Genomic DNA, 19134 nt, shown 5'->3' on the forward strand with positions numbered 1-19134 from the left:
AATGTCCTTTCCCTTGACAGTGACTGTGGCATAATAGGGTTCAGGTGGTCCCTCATCTGTTTCCAGCCCAAACATGTTGTAGGCAGACTGCCTGTCCAGGTAGACCTATTGTCTCAGCTTGCTCCTGCCCCACCAAACTCATTTCTGCATACCTTGACACTGTCTTATCCCCCCTTGTTCAACCTCTTCCCACCTATATTCGTGACACTTCTCACATTTTGAATTTTTTCAATGATTTTAAATCCCTGGTCTCCACCGCCTTATTTTCACCTTGGACGTCCAGTCCCTATATACCTCCGTCCCCCACCGGGACGGTCTCAAAGCTCTTCACTTCTTTTTGGATTCCAGACCTAACCAATTCCCCTCTACCACCACTCTCCTCCGACTAGTGGAATTAGTTCCTACTCTCAATAATTTCTCCTTTGGCTCCTCCCACTTCCTCCAAACCAAGGGTGTAGCCATGGGTACCCGCATGGGTCCCAGTTATGCTCACCTTTTTGTTGGCTTTGTGGAACAGTATATGTTCCAAGTCTATATGGGTATCCGTCCCCCCCTTTTCCTTCACTACATCGACAACTGCATTGCCGCTGCCTCCTGCACGCATGCTGAGCTCGTTGACTTCATTAACTTTGCCTCCAACTTTCACCCTGCCCTCAAATTTACCTGGTCCATTTCTGACACCTCCCTCCCCTTTCTTGATCTTTCTGTCTCCATCTCTGGAGACGGCTTATCTACTGATATCTACTATAAGCCTACAAGACTCTCACAGCTACCTGGACTATTCCTCTTCCCACCCTGTCTCTTGCAAAAATGCTATCCCCTTCTCACAATTCCTCCGTCTCCGCCGCATCTGCTCTCACGATGAGGCTTTTCATTCCAGGATGAAGGAGATGTCTTTTTTTAAACAAAGGGGCTTCCCTTCTTCCACCATCAACTCTGCTCTCAAACACATCTCTCCCATTTCCTGCACATCTGCCCTCACCCCATCCACCCGCCACCCCACTCGGGATAGGGTTCCCCTTGTCCTCACCTACAACTCCACCATCCTCCAGGTCCAGTGTATAATTCTCTGTAACTTCCGTCACCTCCAACGGGATTCCACTACCAAGCACATCTTTCCCTCCTCCCCCTTTCTGCTTTCCATAGGGATCACTCCCTACGTGACTCCATTGTCCACTCGCGCCCCCCCCCCATCCCTTCCCACCGATCTCCCTCCTGGCACTTATCCTGTTAAGCGGAACAAGTGCTACACCTGCCCTTACACTTCCTCCCTCACCACCAGTCAGGGCCCCAGACAGTCCTTCCAGGTGAGGCGACACTTCACCTGTGAGTCGGCTGGTGTGGTGTACTGCGTCCAGTGCTCCCGGTGTGGCCTTTTATATATTGGTGAGACCTGACGCAGACTGGGAGATTGTTTCACTGAACACCTACTCTCGGTCCGCCAGAGAAATCAGGTTCTCCCAGTGGCCACACATTTTAATTCTACATCCCATTCCCATTCTGATACATCTATCCATGGCCTCGACTGTCAAAATGAATCCAAACTCAGGTTGGAGGAACAACACCTTATATACCGGCTGGGTAGCCTCCAACCTGATGGCATGAACATTGACTTCTCTAACTTCCGTTAATGCCCCTCCACCCCTTCTTACCCCATCCCTGACATATTTAGTTGTTTGTTTTTTCTCTCTCTCTGCCCATCCCTCTGCCTGTTCTCCATCTCCCTCTGGTGCTTATCCACCCCTCCCCCTTTCTTTCTCCCGAGGCCTCCCATCCCATGATCCTTTCCCTTCTCCAGCTCTTTCACCTTTCCAGCTCTTAGCTTCATCCCACCCCCTCCGGTCTTCTCCTATCATTTCGCATTTCCCTCACCCCCACTACTTTCAAATCTCTTACTATCTTTCCTTTCAATTAGTCCTGACAAAGGGTCTCAGCCCGAAACGTCGACAGTGCTTCTCCTTATAGATGCTGCCTGGCCTGCTGTGTTCCACCAGCATTTTGTGTGTGGTAATGGAAGATGGAGGGTTGGAGTAAAGGGTTGTTTTGACTGAGGACATGCTGGGGTAGCATGACCCAGCAAGACCACAGTTTACTAATCCTAACCCTAACCCATATGTACTTGGAATGTGACAGGAAGGCAGAGCACTTAGAGAAAACCCACACTGTCATGGGGAGAACGTACATACTCCCTACAGGGAGTGGCAGGTTTTGAACCCCGAGCACTGTAAGGTATTGTGCTAACCGTTATGCTACCATGCCACCACACAAGAGAATACAAAATATTGTTGGATGTGGTCACTGTAGAAAGTGTGCAGGGGAGATTCACCAGGACGTTGTTAGGGATTGACCCTTTCAGTCATAAGGAGACACTGGAGTGGATGTGTCTGTTTTCTCTGGTGTGGAGGAAGTTAAGCGAGGACATGATTGAAGTATGCAAATGTATGTGGGCTATATAGGGGTAGACTGAACAAATCTCTTCCCCCTTCTTCTGGAATAAAAGGACATAGAAAGAAAGAGATTTTGATGGGAGTTGAGGGGTCCTTTTTCACCCAGATAGCGGTGAGTACTTGGAAAAGACTGCTGGAGAGTGGAGGAAGCAGAGTCACTGAGAACATTTAATGGGACTCCAGAGGTTGATGGTGTTGTAGATAGGGTAGAAGATTGCTGTAGGATTAAATGACACATTGATAGGATGCACAGCTGGGCTGAGTGGCAGATAAGAGTTCATCCTGGAAAAGTATTAAATGATTCACTCTAGACGGTTGAACTTGAAGGCGGAATACAGAGTAAATGGCAATTTTTTTGCGGTGTGGAGGAACAGGGAAATAGGAGGGCACATCCAAAGATCCTTAAAGTTGTCATGCAAGTTGATTGGGTGGTTAAGAAAATGTATGGTGTGCTGGTCTTCAAATGGTGGGGGATTCAGTTCAAGAGAAGTGAGAAAATGTTACACCTTTATAAATCTCTGGTTAGACTACCTTAGGAGTATCGTGTTTGGTTCTGCTCACCTCATTGTAGGATGGAATTGAAAGCTTTAGAGAGGGTGCAAAAGAAATTTACTAGGATGCTGCCTGGTTTAGGGAGCACATCTTATGAAGATAGGATGAGTGATTTAGGGCTTTTCTCTTTGGAGCAATAGAGGATGATAAAGGATGAGAAATGTCTTGAGGAGGTGTACAAGATGAAAAGGGGCATAGATCGAATGGCTAGCCAGTGACTTATTTCCTGAGAGCAAATGGCTAGTACAAGAGGGCATAATTTTATGGTGATTGGAGGAAAGAATCCACTTTTGACAAACTGTACATATGCTATCAGCAACACCTTGTTATCTTGCACAGTTGACTAATCCAGATGGATCCCAAATTCTGTGTTTTGTAGCTCTGTGCATAGTTGATACTCAATGTCTTCACTCATTTCCTCAATAGGATAAGCTGCAGAGTTACTACTCAAAGGATTTGATTTTAAAATACTGGTATCCATTTTGCAAACAGTGATGAGCACTTCTGATACAGCAGGCATTATTAATCTTTCACTGATTGTGTGAGATTTTCCACACTCTGCAAACATTTTTGTAATGTTATAAGAAACAATGACACCATTAAGAACAAGATCATTTTTAGCTTTCTTGGCATCAACACTTTTCAAATGCTTCTTTCACCATCTGGAACTGGGTAATACCACAAGCAGCTTTATCAGGGTGCCTTTTACGAAAGTGTTCCTGCCATCTTGACAGTTTCATGGCTTCATTAGACAGTACAGTATAACAAATAAGACACATGGGGCATCTCTATAAAAGAGAGGTACCACCTAGCAGAGCGGTCATCGTGTGTGCGGTCATCGGAGTCGACTGAGGCAGAGTTGTAAGGCCTCGCTCAACAAGGCTTTGGCGAGAACAGGCAGAGGCAAGGTAAATAGGTAAGTTAGTTCCTTATTTCTTATTCTGTATTAACTTCAGAGAGAATAGGCAGTATGTTTACAGAGCCAGTGTTCTGTTCTGGGTGTAAGATGTGGGATTTCCAGGAGACTTTAGAAAATTAGATGCATCCTCTAGATTCTGGCAACTTAAATTAGATAAACCAGGTCACCAGGAAACGCTCATGGAGTGAGCACTATTTTAGATTCGCTCCATAACCTTTACTTTTTTAACCTATGATCACCCCTATTTAACTTATTTTTACCTACACCAGAAGATTCTTGTTACCTTCTTGGACTTATCTTTAAGAGTGTACTGTGAATTTTGAAGAAATGAGTACAGAAATGGCTTTAAGATCTAAAGGGCGAGACCCTGGGGAAGATTCTAACGGCAATGGAAAGAAAAAAAAAGACTGATCCTAAATGTACTGAATTGACTTATGATACGTTTTTGGAGCTCTTAAATGAAAAATTTGAAGAACAATGCCAAACTTTCAAAGAAGATTTAAAGGCTTTCCAGGATTCTCTGGATAAGATTGGTCATGAAGTTAAACAGCATCAAACTTTAATCGCAACTCTGCAAGAGGACACTCGGAAGCGAGACTTGAAAATCGAGAATCTGGAGCAGAAATTATCTTTGGCGATTAAAAAGTTGGAAATACTTAAAGCCAAGAGTGTCGATTTTGAAAATGGATCTAGAAGACAGAACTTACGCATACTTGTTCTCCCGGAAGGTATCAAACAAGGAGACCCCTCAAAGTATTTCGCTCAACTTTTAAAGGATGCGTTCCCTTCTGTTTTCCCAGGTAGTCCTCCGTTACTTGATCGTGCCCATAGAATTATGTGCCGATCACCAAGTTCTTCATCTAAACCACCTGTTGTAATTGTTCGATTTCACTATGTGCATGTTAAAGAGCACCTTATTCGTTTGGCTCGTCGTTTAGGGATGGTTAAATTGCGAGAATTCCAATTCCAGCTTGCGGAGGATTTTAGCCTAGAAGTGATGAAGGCGTGGCTCGCTTTTAAACCTTTGATGTCTAAATGTTATGAGAAAAGCCTAAAACCAGCGCTTTTATACCCTGCGAAACTTAGAATCTCGCCTTCGAATGCACCATGACATGTTTTTCTCTCCACATCTGATGCTCAAAGCTTTCTGGATGAGAATTATCCTACTGCTTCAGTTTCTCGTCTCTAATAAATGTATGGTTTTGATCATTACAAGATAATCTTTGTTTCCAAAGCCAGATTTTGTTTCTGGTTATTGGTGTAGGTTTACTCTACATTTTATATTCCTATTAAAGCTTTTCTTTATCAACGTACTAATTTTTAAAATTTATTTACTTTAACCATTGTATTTCATTTTTTGGTCATTATTATATTAATTCTCTGAAGGTGAATTTTTTTAACGTTTTGATATATATCTTTTTTTCATTTTTTTGTGTAACTAAGATGGCGGTTTCTTTTTTAAAATACTTCTTGCTTTCTTTTTGATTTTGCCATTTTTTTTGTCTTCTTCTTCCTATAATGCCTTTCTTATCACATCCTAACTTTTATTTGTTCGGGTTTTAACCCGATTTATAAGTTACCAGTGTTCATATTCTTTTTAGGATTTTGGGAGGATTTTTTTCTCTCCTTTATATATTTGGAGTCGCCTTCTGGAGACATGGGGGTAGATTTAGTGTCACGCTTTTTTTACCTTGCCTCCTTTAGGCTCAGGAGAGTCTCTTTTTTGTGGGTGGTGGGTGGGGGATCTCTTTCTAATTCTATTGGTCCTTTTATTAGTTTTTCTAGTTTTTTCATTTGGGCTGATTTCAAACTACTAAAATGTCCGATGTGTCGTCATTTCCAGTTCCTCCACTTATTTTTGTTCCTCTTCTGGGTGCATGAGTTCATACTTTGGTTAACTCTTTATATACCAAAGGGTTGATTTTAGAAATATGGCTCAGACCATTAATTTTGTCTCTTGGAATACTAATGGCTTAAACCATCCAATTAAACAGAAAAAAGATTTTTAAAGTATTCCAAAGACTGAAAGCGCATATTATTTTTGGACAAGAAACTCATGTGAGGAAAGAGGACAATCAACTTTTTTTAAGCTTTTGGAGGAGTCAACAGTACCATTCGAATTTGAATGCCAAAGTAAAAGGAGTTTTAATTTTTATTGACTCCTCTATTACATTTGTTCAACACGATAATATTTTGGATCCGAATGGTAGATTTTTGTTAATTACTAGGTTACTTTTCAATAAGAAGTTTGCTATGGTTAATGTTTAGGCTCCAAACGTGGATTATCCTGATTTCTTTAAGTCTTTATTTACTTCTCTACCTGATCTAAATGAATATATGTTAATAATGGGTGGCAACTTCAATTGTTGTTTAAATCCTTTGCTGGATAGATCTATATCCATTCAGACTTTACCAAATAAGTCCGCCACTTATATCAACTCTTTTTTGACTGATACTGGAATTTTCGATATTTGGAGATTTCTACATCCTAAGGACAAAGAGTTTTCATTTTTCTCACATGTCTATCATTCTTACTCGAGAATTGACTACTTTTCATTGACTCTCATTTTATTCCATCTGTAACTGGTTGAAATTATGACGTTATAGCCATCTCTGATCATGCTCCAATGAAACATTCTATTAAATTAATGGACACAGCTCCCAGTACTAAGCAATGGCGATTTGATTCTACCTTACTACAAGATCCAGATTTCATTAAATTTATAAAGGAACAGATTGATCTTTTCAACTAATTCCACGGATGAAATCTCCTGCGGAACACTTTGGGACACTTTTAGAGCATATATACGTGGACAGATTATCTCCTATTCTGTTGGGTTGAGAAAACGTATTAAGAAGAAAACTCTTTTATTGGTTGATAAGATTAAAGAAATTGACAAGAAATATTTGATTGCTCCTAGTAAGGAGCTTCACAAACAAAGGGTTGAGCTTCAAATGGAACACAGTTTATTACTTACATCTTCGATTGAAAATCAATTAATGAAAACCAGAAGTGATTTTTATATACATAGTGATAAATCGGGTAAACTGTTAGCTAACCAATTGAAGAGTGCTTTGGTTAAACGTCAAATTATTAAGATTCGTCAACAGAATGGTGAACTGACAGTTAATCATGGTGAGATAAATAAAGCTTTTCAAGATTTTTATACCTCCCTGTATCATTCTGAATTTCCTCATGATCATAATACCATGCATGATTTTTTAGGGAAATTGAATTTTCCAAAATTATCATCTGAAGAACTTTTAATATTAGAAACTCCTATTACGGATGCAGAAATCAAAGGTGTAATTGATGTAAAAAATTATATTGTATTAATCTAAGTCGAACATTTATTGTATTTCTCATACTATCAGAACATAATCTTGACCAGTTTTTCCATCAATTTTAACATTCAAATCAGATTCCCATTTTTGTCTTGATTTATGAATTCCTGATTTAATTGTCTGTTTTTGAATCAAATTATACATACAAGATGTAATTTTTTTTTAATTTTTCCTTTCTGAATTAATATTTCTATTTCACTAGGTTTTGGTATCAACATTGTTTGACCCAGCTTTTCTCGTAAGTAAGCTTTTAATTGAAAATAACAGAAAATAGTGTTATTTGATATATTTATTTTTTAATTGATCAAATGACATCAATATACCTCCTTCAAAACTATCACCTATATATTTAATCCCCTTTTGGAACCAATTATGTAAAAATTTATTATCCATTGTAAAAGGAATAAGCCTATTTTGAATTAAAGTTCTTTTTGCTAATAAATATTTCTTTATCTCATCGTCCATATTTACCTTATTCCATAAATCAATCAAGTGTCTTAATATAGGAGACTCTTTTTTTTCCCGTATCCATTTGGATTCCCATTTATATATAAAATCTTCCGGTATGTTTTCTCCTATCTTATCTAATTCTATTCTAATCCATGCCGGTTTTTCTTCAGCAAAAAAAGACGCAATAAATCTAAGTTGATTTGCTTTATAACAATTCTTAAAATTTGGAAGTTGTAACCCTCCTAAATCAAATTTACATGTCAATTTTTCCAATGATATTCTTGACATCTTTCCTTTCCAAAGAAATTTCCTTACATATTTATTCAGTTCTTGAAAAAACTTCTGAGGTAATTGCATTGGTAAAGTTTGAAATAAATATTGCAATCTAGGAAATATATTTCATTTTTATATATAACACCACAGAAAATAAATAGATTAAATTCAAATATGTCTGACAAATGTTTTCGATGTAATCAAGAAATTGGTACTTTTTTACATTCTACTTGGTCTTGTTTTAAAATTCAACCATTTTGGATAAATTTAAGACTTTTATTGGAACAAATTACTGGAGTACAACTCCCACATAGTCCACTATTATTTTTATTAGGAGACATTGAAGGGACAATACCGAAACTTAAATTGAATAAGTATCAGAAAAAATTTATAAAAATTGCATTGGCAGTAGCCAAAAAAGTTATCGCAGTTACTTGGAAATCTGATTTATATTTAACTATGGATCGTTGGAATAACGAAATACATAGTTGTATTCCACTTGAAAAAATTACGTACAATCTAAGAAATGAATATGATATATTTTTGAAAATTTGGTTCCCATACTTACAAAAGATAGGATTAAATACATAGGTCCTTTGAAGATAAAATTATAAAATAATGGGGGAAAGTAAAAATAAATATCAAAATTATTTTGAACTCCATGGAGCATGTGGGGATCCTCCGATATCCAGGCAATCTTTCTCTTCTTTCCTTTCTTTAGATAAGGGTTAAGGGGGGGGGAGGGTTAAGGGGAGGGGGGAGGGTTAATATTATTTTTCTTACTATTTTATCATCACATTTATTCTTTGTAATTTCTAAAATTTAATAAATAACTAATAATAAAAAAAGAAAAGAAATTAAAGGTGCTATTTCCTCTATGAATTCCGGGAAAGCACCAGGTCCAGATGGGTATACAGTGAAATTTTTAAAGTTTTTTTCCTCTACTCTTTCTCCTTGGTTATGCAGGGTTTTTGAAGAAATAATTAGACTAGGTAAACTACCACAATCTTTTTATAGAGCTTCCATTTCTTTAATATTGAAAAAAGATAAAGACCCTACTGACTGTGCATCCTATAGACCAATATTTCTATTGAATGTAGATTCCAAGATCTTTTCCAAGTTATTGGCAACCAGGCTGGAGAAGGTATTACCTCAAATTATCTCGGAGGATCAAACTGGTTTTATTAAAAATTGTTATTCTTTTTTCAATATTAGGAGATTATTGAATATTGTTTATAATCCTTCACGCAGTACCTCAGAATGTGTCATTTCATTAGATTCGGAGAAAGCATTTGATAGAGTTGAATGGCCATATTTATTTACTGTGCTTGAGAAGTTTAATTTTAGTCCGACATTTATATCCTGGATTAAATTGATATATCATACTCCAGTAGCCTCGGTTTTTACTAATAATCAAAGACCCTTTTGTCGTTTATTTCGGGGTACCAGGCAAGGCTGTCCTCTTAGTCCATTAGTATTTGATATTGCTCTGGAACCTTTGGCAATTGCTATTAGAGAATCACCTAACATTTTTGGCATTACTCAAGGGATAGATATACATAAGTTATCATTATATGCAGATGATCTGTTATTATACATTTCTGATCCTGAGAAATCCATTCCTGCAGTTATATCATTATTGGCTCAGTTTAGTCATTTTTCCGGGTATAAATTGAATCTTAATAAGAGTGAATTGTTCCCCTTAAAGAGACAGGTTCCAATTTACAAAAATTTACCTTTTAAATTAGTTAATGACTTTTTTATATACCTAGGGATTAAAATTACAAAAAATCATAAGGAGTTATTCAAGGTTAATTTTTTACCCTTAATTGATCAGATTAAATGTTTGTTTACTAAATGGTCACCATTGTCTTTATCTCTGATAGATCAGATTAATGCTATTAAGATGATTATTTTACCCAAGTTCTTATATATATTTCAAGCGGTACCAATTTTTATTCCAAAATCCTTTTTTGACAATGTTGATTCAAAAACTTACTCATATATATGGCAGAATAAAAATCCTAGATTGGGTAAAAGATATTTACAGAAGTCAAAGAAGGAAGGTGGATTGGCATTGCCTAATTTTAGATTTTATTATTGGGCAATTAATATTCGATATTTGAATTGTTGGTTAAGGGATTTGGATTTATCTCCTAGCCCTCATTGGGTAAATCTGGAAACTAAATCTGTACAAGGATTTTCTTTGGGTTCTATTTTAGGGACTTCTCTTCCCTTTGCTCTTTCTAAATTGCATAAACGAATTGACAATCCGATAGTTAAGTACACTTTACGTATATGGTTTCAACTTCGGAAACTTTTTGGGTTGAATCAGTTTGTTTTAGCAATTCCTATTGTATCCAATTTCTTTTTTCATCCCTCTATTATGGACCAAGCTTATTCAGCTTGGAAGACTGAAGGTATACTATGATTTTCTGATTTATTTTTGGATAATTTTTTTATGTCTTTTGAACAATTATCTAATAAATATAATTTGCCTACATCTCATTTTTTTAGATATTTACAGATTAGGAATTTTTTAAACACTGGACTTCCTACCTTTCCAAATCTTGTTTCTTCGGGTATTTTGGAGAAATTGTTACAACTAAATCCTTTTCAGAAAGGTGTAATATCAAATGTTTACAATATAATTATGAAAATACATTCAGAGGCCTTTTATAAGATCAAAAATGATTGGAAAAGAGAACTTAACCTTACTATCCCTATTGAGAATTGGGATAAAATTCTTCAATTAGTTAATTTAGCCTCTATATGTGCAAAACATTCATTGATACAGTTTAAAGTAGTGCACAGGGCTCATATGTCCAAGGATAAATTGGCTCATTTCTATTCCCATATAAATCCTATATGTGACAGATGTCATTCTGAAATAGCTTCTTTAACACATATGTTTTGGTCATGTCCACTTTTGAAAAAATATTGGAAAGACATTTTCGCTATTATTTCCACGGTATTGAACATTGACTTACAACCTCATCCTATTACTGTAATCTTTGGTTTACCAATGATAGTCAATTCATTTATCTTCTTCGGCTTGTCGGATGATTGCATTCCTTATATTAATGGCTAGAAGATCTATTTTGCTGAATTGGAAAGAAATTAATCCCCCTACCGTATTTCATTGGTTTTCTCAAACTATGTTATGTCTAAATTTGGAAAAAATTAGAAGTGTCATATATGACCCTTCTATTGAATTTGAAAAGACTTGGAGGCCATTTATTCAATATTTTCACATGATGTAATTTGACCCTGTTCCAATCCTATTTGTTTTTCCGGTTTTGATTATATGTTTGTTGAGAGGATCAGGGTTGGGGGACACTGATAATTCTTTGTCTTTTTATAGATATTATAAACAGCCCATTTTTTTTCTTCCCTTTTTTCTTTTTTTTCTCTTTATTAGTTAGTGGTTAGTTTTGTTAGATTAGTTTTTCTTAGGGCAATATTTTTTTTCTCTTTTCTTTTTTTTCTCAACATGATATACCCAGTTTTTTTTTGTTGTTTCGTTTATATGATAGTTGTATCATTCATGATTTGGGAACTTAACTATATTGTACTTATTGCTTGTGTATCCTTTCATGTTCATTTTAATTTTGTAATCCCAATAACTATGTATTAATCTTATCATGATGATATTAATAAAAAGATTGAAAAAGAAAAGAAAACTAGATAAACCGAGTTCAAAGTTGTGTACCTTTAACACTCCTTTTTCTGGATACTGTTTTCTTAGGCTTCCATTTGGAACGGTATCAGCTCCTGAAGTGTACCATAAAACCATTCACATGCTCTATGAGCACATTGAGGGTGTGGATACTTCCATGGATGATGTTATTGTTTGGAGATTATCTAAAGAAGAGCATGACACCAGACTCAAGACAAGTCTTAGGGGCAACACGCAAGGCAAGCCTCAAGTTGAATAAAGACAAATCTCAGCTAGGAGTGACTTAACTTACCTTTGTGGGTGATATCATCAGCAAAGAGGGTGTGCGTCCTGATCCACTGAAGGTTTCTAGTATCGAGAACATGCCAAGACCACAATATAAAAAGGATGTTCAAAGGTTTATGGGAATGGTCTACTACATGGGAAAATTCTTTTGGAATAGAATGCTCCACCTAGGCAGCTAACAGAAAAGAAAAACAAATGGAGCTGGAATCATGAACAGAAGGCATGGCAAAATCTCAAGAAAGTGCTTGCCAAAGAACCTGTGTTGAAATTCTATGATGCTGACAGACCCATCAAAATCTCATGTGATGCATCTCAAGCAGGCTTAGGGGCAGTATTACTCCAGAAACATGATCAGGAATGGCTACCAGTGGCATATACATCTCGTGCATTATCCAATCCAGAAACAAGGTATGCCCAAATTGAAACAGAATTGCTCAGCATTATGTTTGCTTGTGAGAGATTTCATCAATTTGTGTCAGGGCAATCTATTGATGTTGAAACTGAGTATAAGCCTCTGATTGCATTGTTTAACAAACCTTTAAGTGACTGTCCTTTGCAAATTCAGCGAACGATGAACAAATTGCAAAGATACGCATTGAATGTGTCATACACACCTGGAAAATTCATGTACACGGCTGACACACTTTCCAGCGCTGTGGATCCAACAACAAAATACAGTCACAGGGACGCTGATGATGTTCAGGCATTTGTTGATGTGATCATAGAGACTGTACCTGTTGCTCCCGGAAAGTTGGAACTGCTGTGCCTTGAGACAGAGAAGGACATAATTCTCAGTCAGGTAATACAAGTGGTGATGGATGGATGGCCAGATAATAGGCATGACTGTACCTCAGTAGTACAAGATTATTGGAACCATAGATCAGAACTGTCTGTTGTGCATGGGATATTGTACAAAGGTAGTAGAATTGTGATACCTAAAAGTCTCCGAAAAGAAATGCTTGGGAAAATTCATGAAGGCCACCTAGGTATTGAAACGTGTAAGAGAAGGGTGCGGGAAGTGATGTTTTGACCCAGGATGAATCAAGAAATTGCAGAATTGGTGTCTTCTTGTTGAATATGCTTTAAATACCAACCTAGCAACCTGAAGGAGCCACTGCTTCCACATCCTAGTCCTCAGAGACCTTATCAGAAGGTAGATGTTGATCTTTTTGTAAATGACAACAAAGATTATCTATTAATAACAGATTACTACTCATTGTATCCTGAAGTGTGTGGTTTTGAGCAGAACAACAGCAGAGAACATAATTACATGCAAGAAAACAGTTTTTTCCAGACATAGTATATAGTAGACATAGACATAGTATACCTGATGAAGTTTTCACAGACAGTGGTCTACAATTCAATGGTGAATGTATGAGATATTTTGCTCATGAATGGGGCTTTGTTCATACAACATCTAGTGCATTTTCCCCTCAATCCAATGGATTAGTTGAGAAGTCGATAGGAATTATCAAGAAACTAATGCACAAAGTAAAAGATAGTGGAAGTGATTTTAATAAAGCTTTGTTAGCCTACCGTAGTACTACACTTGAATGTGGATTTCACCTGCTCAGCTCTTGATGCCACACCGTTTGAGATCCAATCTGCCAATAGGTGAGAGCCTCCTGCGAACAGAGAGAGGTGAACAAGTGAAAAGATGGAAAGATGAACACAAAGCAAAGCAGAAAACATACTTTGACAGATGTTCTCGTCTATTACCTGAACTGCAGCAAGGAGATGAAGTGAGGATACAAGACAAAATGAACAGATGGACATAGAAAGCTACAGTACAGGAGTCCCCCATTTTTCTAACGTTCGCTTTACGTCAACTCGCTGTTACGAGAGACCTACATTAGTTACCTGTTTTAGGTAACAGAAAGTGTTTTCACCGTTACGGAAAACGGCAGCGCGCGGATAAGGGCAGCGCGCGGGTAAACGGCAGCGCGCGGATAAGGGCAGCGCGCGGATAAGGGCAGCGCGCGGGAAAAGAGCAGCGCGCGGGTAAGGGCAGCGCGCGGGTAACGGCAGCGCGCGAGTAACGGCAGCGCGCGGGTAAAGGGCAGCGCGCGGGTAACGGCAGCGCACGCGCCGTGCAGACTAGCTCCTCCCCCGGAACCGGATTCTAGCCGCCATTGCTTAAACACGTGCCTGTGAGCATCTGTGCTTCATGTCGTTTTATTTTGTACATCCATTAGCAAGATGAGTTCTAAGGTATCGGAAAAGCCTAAAAGAGCGCATAAGGGTGTTACACAGCGTAAAACTAGAGATAATAAAGCGTTTCGATCGTGGTGAACGAAGTAAAGATATAGAGAGTTTGGCTAAGGGTTTGTGGAAATTGACGAAGATGATGTTGAAGAGGTTTTGGCATCCCGAGACCAAGAGCTGATGGATGAAGAGCTGATGAAGAGGAAAGGATAACAATTGAAGCCGAACGCAGTAGCGAAAGTGAAGACGTCCAGGAACTGAACGGGAAGCAATTGCGTGAGATTTTCGCTGTGATTGACAACGCTGCAAAGATTGCAGAAAAGTTTGACTTTAATTTTGAAAGGGTATGTAGGTTCAGGGCAGGTTTGCAGGATGGTTTGATTGCTTACAATGAATTGAATGACAAAAATGTGCGAGGCTGAGCAGTCAAGCATACTGTCGTTTTACAAGCCTTCCAGATGAGCCACATCAGACGACGAAGCTCGACCTTCGACATAGAAGAAGGTGACCTGCCTGCCCTGATGGAAACAGACGATGATGAGATGACACCCCAGTGTCCCACCACCCCAACCTCCGACGACTCGGCCTAGCACACCATCATCAGTGTGCTCGCTGTCTTACCGATTTTCAGTAAGTTAACTACGCTGTATATACATTATATCAACTTTATATAGGCTCTGTATTTTTATGTGTTATTCGGGAGCTTCATAGCTTAAATTTAAGGTTCCTGGAAAAAGTGCTTCTGCCGGGAAGGCTTGCGCTCATGTTTCCGCCGGGCGCGCCTGCGCCGTGTGTTCCTGCCGGGCCGAGCGCGCCTGCGCCGTGTGTTCCTGCCGGGCCGGGCGCGCCTGCGCCGTGTGTTCCTGCCGGGCCGGGCGCGCTTGCGCTGTGTGTTCCTGCCGAGAGCGTTTGCGTGAGATTTTCGTTGCGGGGGTGGGGGGGGGGTGGTCAGTGCTGCAATAATTGTAGAAAAGTATTCCTACATTACATCGGCTGTGTATTCATCAGATCATTCCTGCTTTTACTATATGTTACTGTTATTTTAGGTTTTATGTGTTATTTGGCATGATTTGGCAGGTTATTTTTTGGGTCTGCGAACGGTCACAGATTTTTCCCATATAAATAAAAGGTAATTGCTTCTTCACTTGACGACATTCCAGCTTACGAACCATTTCAATCTCCTACCTGTCACATCTCCAAAACATGAAGCTCATTCAGGGCAACATTTCTTTCGTGGCATGATTTGTCTTTTGCTACAGCAAGTGTATGGGACATTGGAAAAAAGTTGAATTTCCCCATGGGGATGAATAAAGTATCTATCTATCTATCTATCTATCTATCTATCTAAACATGTTAAGCTTTTCCAACTGTCCTGTTGGCGGTCCTAATAATGAACTCCAGCATTTTTCTGACAGCTGCCCTGAAGATAACTGATACGTTTACTTCCCCCTTTTTCTTGAATAAAGGTATTACGTTTATGGAACAGTGCTGTAGAGCTTTTGTCTCATAGCTCAGTGGCATGGGCAGACCTAGGTAGTGACTTCAGGCACTGTCTGTGCAGAGTTTGGATATTCTCTCCACAGTCACATGGGTTTGCAGCCATTTCCTCCTACATCCCAGTAGATTAACCAGTAAGTGAACATGACCACCTGCCTTCCTGTCGCTGAATCAATTGAGCATTCAAACCATCACTTTTTCCTTGAATTTATAACCTTCCTTTAACCTTCCTTTGTACAAGCCTCTTGCTTGGGACCTTATCAAAGTCATTTTCTGCTGTACATCAGTTAACCTTTACCTCAGAGAATTCAGTCATCAGTAAATGGCAATAAAAAGTTTCAAAGAAGAATGCCAGAGGTGTGTGAGACGATAAATGACAAGGGTGAAGAGTATGGGATGAATGGACTACTGTCCCTGGCGAGGGGGGGGGGAGAGGAACCATGCACTTAATGGACCTTCTGTGTCATTATAAGCCTAAGATAAAATCTCTAGAAGTACTCTACGTTCGAGGGATTTGTCATAGGATATGGGATGAGACCAGGAATGTGGTTTATTGTATTGCTCTGGTTGTTCCATGAATTCACCACACTCTCTGTGAAAAACCTGCCCCCCAGGTGCTCTTTAAATTATTTTCCTCACCTTAAAACTCTCCCCTACCCTGGGAAAAGGACTGTGACTAACCTCCGTGTGTGCCCTCAAAATTCTATACATTACTGTCAGCCCCCTCTCCTTATAACTGAAAAATCTCTAGTCCAGCATCTTTGTGAATCTTTTCTGTATCTTATCACAACCTTTCTTGAAAATTTAAATAAAAACAGAAGCTGAAATAAAAACAGGAAGTTCTGTCAATGCTCGCAACATCTTTTCGTGTAATAGAATCACAGAGTCACAGAGCCTGGAACAGGGCCTTTGGCTCAATTTCTCTGCAGCACAGAATCAGAACCTTTGGCCTACCAAGTCCTCACAGATCATCAAACACCATACATATGAAACCATAAGACCATAAGATATAGGAGCAGAAGTAGGCCATTTGGCCCATTGAGTCTGCTCCACCATTTCATCATGCCTGACCTATTTCCCTCTCAGCTCCAACCTCCTGCCTTCCCCCATATTCCTTTGTGCCCTGATTAATCAATAACCTATCAATCTCTGCCTTAAGTATACCCGATGAGCAAACACGAGGAAATCTGCAGATGCTGGAAATTCAAACAACACACACAAAATGCTGCTGGAACACAGCAGGCCAGGCAGCGTCTGTAAGGAGAAGCACTGTCGACATTTTGGGCCGAAAGCCTTTGTCACGACTAACTGAAAGGAAAGATAATAAAAAATTTGAAAGTAGTGGGGGGAGGGGGAAATGCAAAATGGTAGGAGAAGACCGGGGGGGGGGGGGGGGTGGGATGAAGCTAAGAGCTAGAAAGGTGATTGGCAAAAGTGATACAGAGCTGGAGAAGGGAAAGGATCATGGGATTGGAGGCCTCGGGAGAAAGAAAGTGGGGGGGAGCACCAGAGGGAGATGAAGTACAGGCAGAGTGATGGGCAGAGAGTGAGGAAAAAAAAACAAACAACTAAAAATGTGAGAGGAAGGCAGAGCACTTAGAGAAAACCCACACTGTCATGTGGAGAATGTACATACTACTTACAGGGAGTGGCAGGTTTTGAACCCTGAGCACTGTAAAGTATTGTGCTAACCGTTTCGCTACCATGCCACCACACAAGAGAATACAAAATATTGTTGGATGTGGTCACTGTAGAAAGTGTGCAGAGGAGATTCACCAGGACGTTGTTAGGGATTGACCCTTTCAGTCATAAGGAGACACTGGAGTGGCTGTGACTGTTTTCTCTGGTGTGGAGGAGGTTAAGGAAGTACATGATTGAAGTATGTAAACGTATGTGGGCTATAGAAGGGGTAGACTGAATGAATCTCTTCCCCCTTTACCCTCACGAATCTTCTAGAATAAAAGGACATAGAAAGAAAGATATTTTGATGGGAGTTGAGGGGTCCTTTTCCATTGCCTTTCAGAACTGCCCAGCCTTGCTTCTAGATAGGTGGCTGCACCATACCTAGGTCAAGTCTATGGAGAGAATACTAGGAGAAGAACCATGCAGGAATAGTGTTGGACCATTAGTCGCAAGACCAGGAATCAAATGCACAGAAGACTTGGAAAAAAGGTCATGCAATTACAATTATATCAATGGCCTGTTACGCTGATGGCATTTAGGACAGCGATGATGGTCCTCCATCTCAGTCCATATCATCGAACACAGATACAGAAGAATTTGTCATTGGCTGTTTCGGTAACAATTTTTGTTGTTAGTCCTGAGCTGAACCCACAAACCTGAAGGACTGGTGGACCACTCTAAGTCTGGCCTCTACCCTTTGACCTATTTGGCATAGGTGACATTACCAAGAGCCAAAGCACAAGGCCCTGACTCCAGCCAACATAGATCTCTGGGTAATTGAGACTTGAAACCCTGTGATAAAGTTGTGGTACTCTTGGAGGATTACAATTATGATTCCACAGAATGACTAGTACAAGAGGGCATAATTTTAAATGATTGTAGGAAAGTATGGAGGGGGGTGAGTGGCAAAGGTAGTGTCCTGCTGTTTTTTTGCAATCTAGAGATTCAGAAGTCAAGAATAATTCCGATTCAGATTTATTTATCACACGTACGTCGAAGTGAACAGTGAAATTCATTGCTTGCATTAACAGCCAACACACCTGGGGGCAGCCGGCATGTGTCGCCACAGGTTCCAGCGCCAACATTGCACGCCTGCAGTGCTCAGCGGAACGACACAGAACACAACAAGCAACAAAACAACAATAGCCACAAGGTAACAGCAGCAATGAGAAATGTCACAGCAATAAAGAGCAGACAACTGAAGAAAAAGGAGAAAGCAAAGAAGTTGTGGTTGTCTTTTCTTATAAAAATATTGCTCTGAGTGAAATGCTAACAACTCTCCAGTGATAACAAATAACCTTTAAAATAGTGGTACGACAATCGTTACAGAAAAACGGAAAAGCTAGAAAAATACAGAACCAGCTTTACTACTGTTGTAATGTGAGTATTATTAAAAGTAAGTTTAAACTACTGGGGTTGGCGGGGTCTTTACTTCCGCTCTTTTACTCCCAGTATGCATTGTTGTCGACCCATGCTGCACGAGGTACCTGGAAGCCTCCGTATTGTAAATATCATTTGCCGTCCCAGATAAAGATGCTCTTTTGGCCATCAAGCTGTCGAGTGGTCTTTTTGTAAAGTAGAAATTACCACATGTAACGGGGGTTTTTTCTTTTTCTTTGTTACTGTGTATGTAATCAAAATGGCGTCTTTGTTTTGTTACAAGTAGGAATCCTGGCGCCTGAGTTAATAGTAGGAATGCTAGGTTCTTTGTTATGATAAGTGTTGGAAGCTTGTTTGGGACTATAAACTGATTGTTGGTGGGGGTTTTGGGGAGTCGGCGCGATGGAGTGAGAGAGAGA

This window comes from Hemitrygon akajei, unplaced genomic scaffold (assembly GCF_048418815.1).
Source record: "Hemitrygon akajei unplaced genomic scaffold, sHemAka1.3 Scf000145, whole genome shotgun sequence".
NCBI lineage: Eukaryota > Metazoa > Chordata > Chondrichthyes > Myliobatiformes > Dasyatidae > Hemitrygon > Hemitrygon akajei.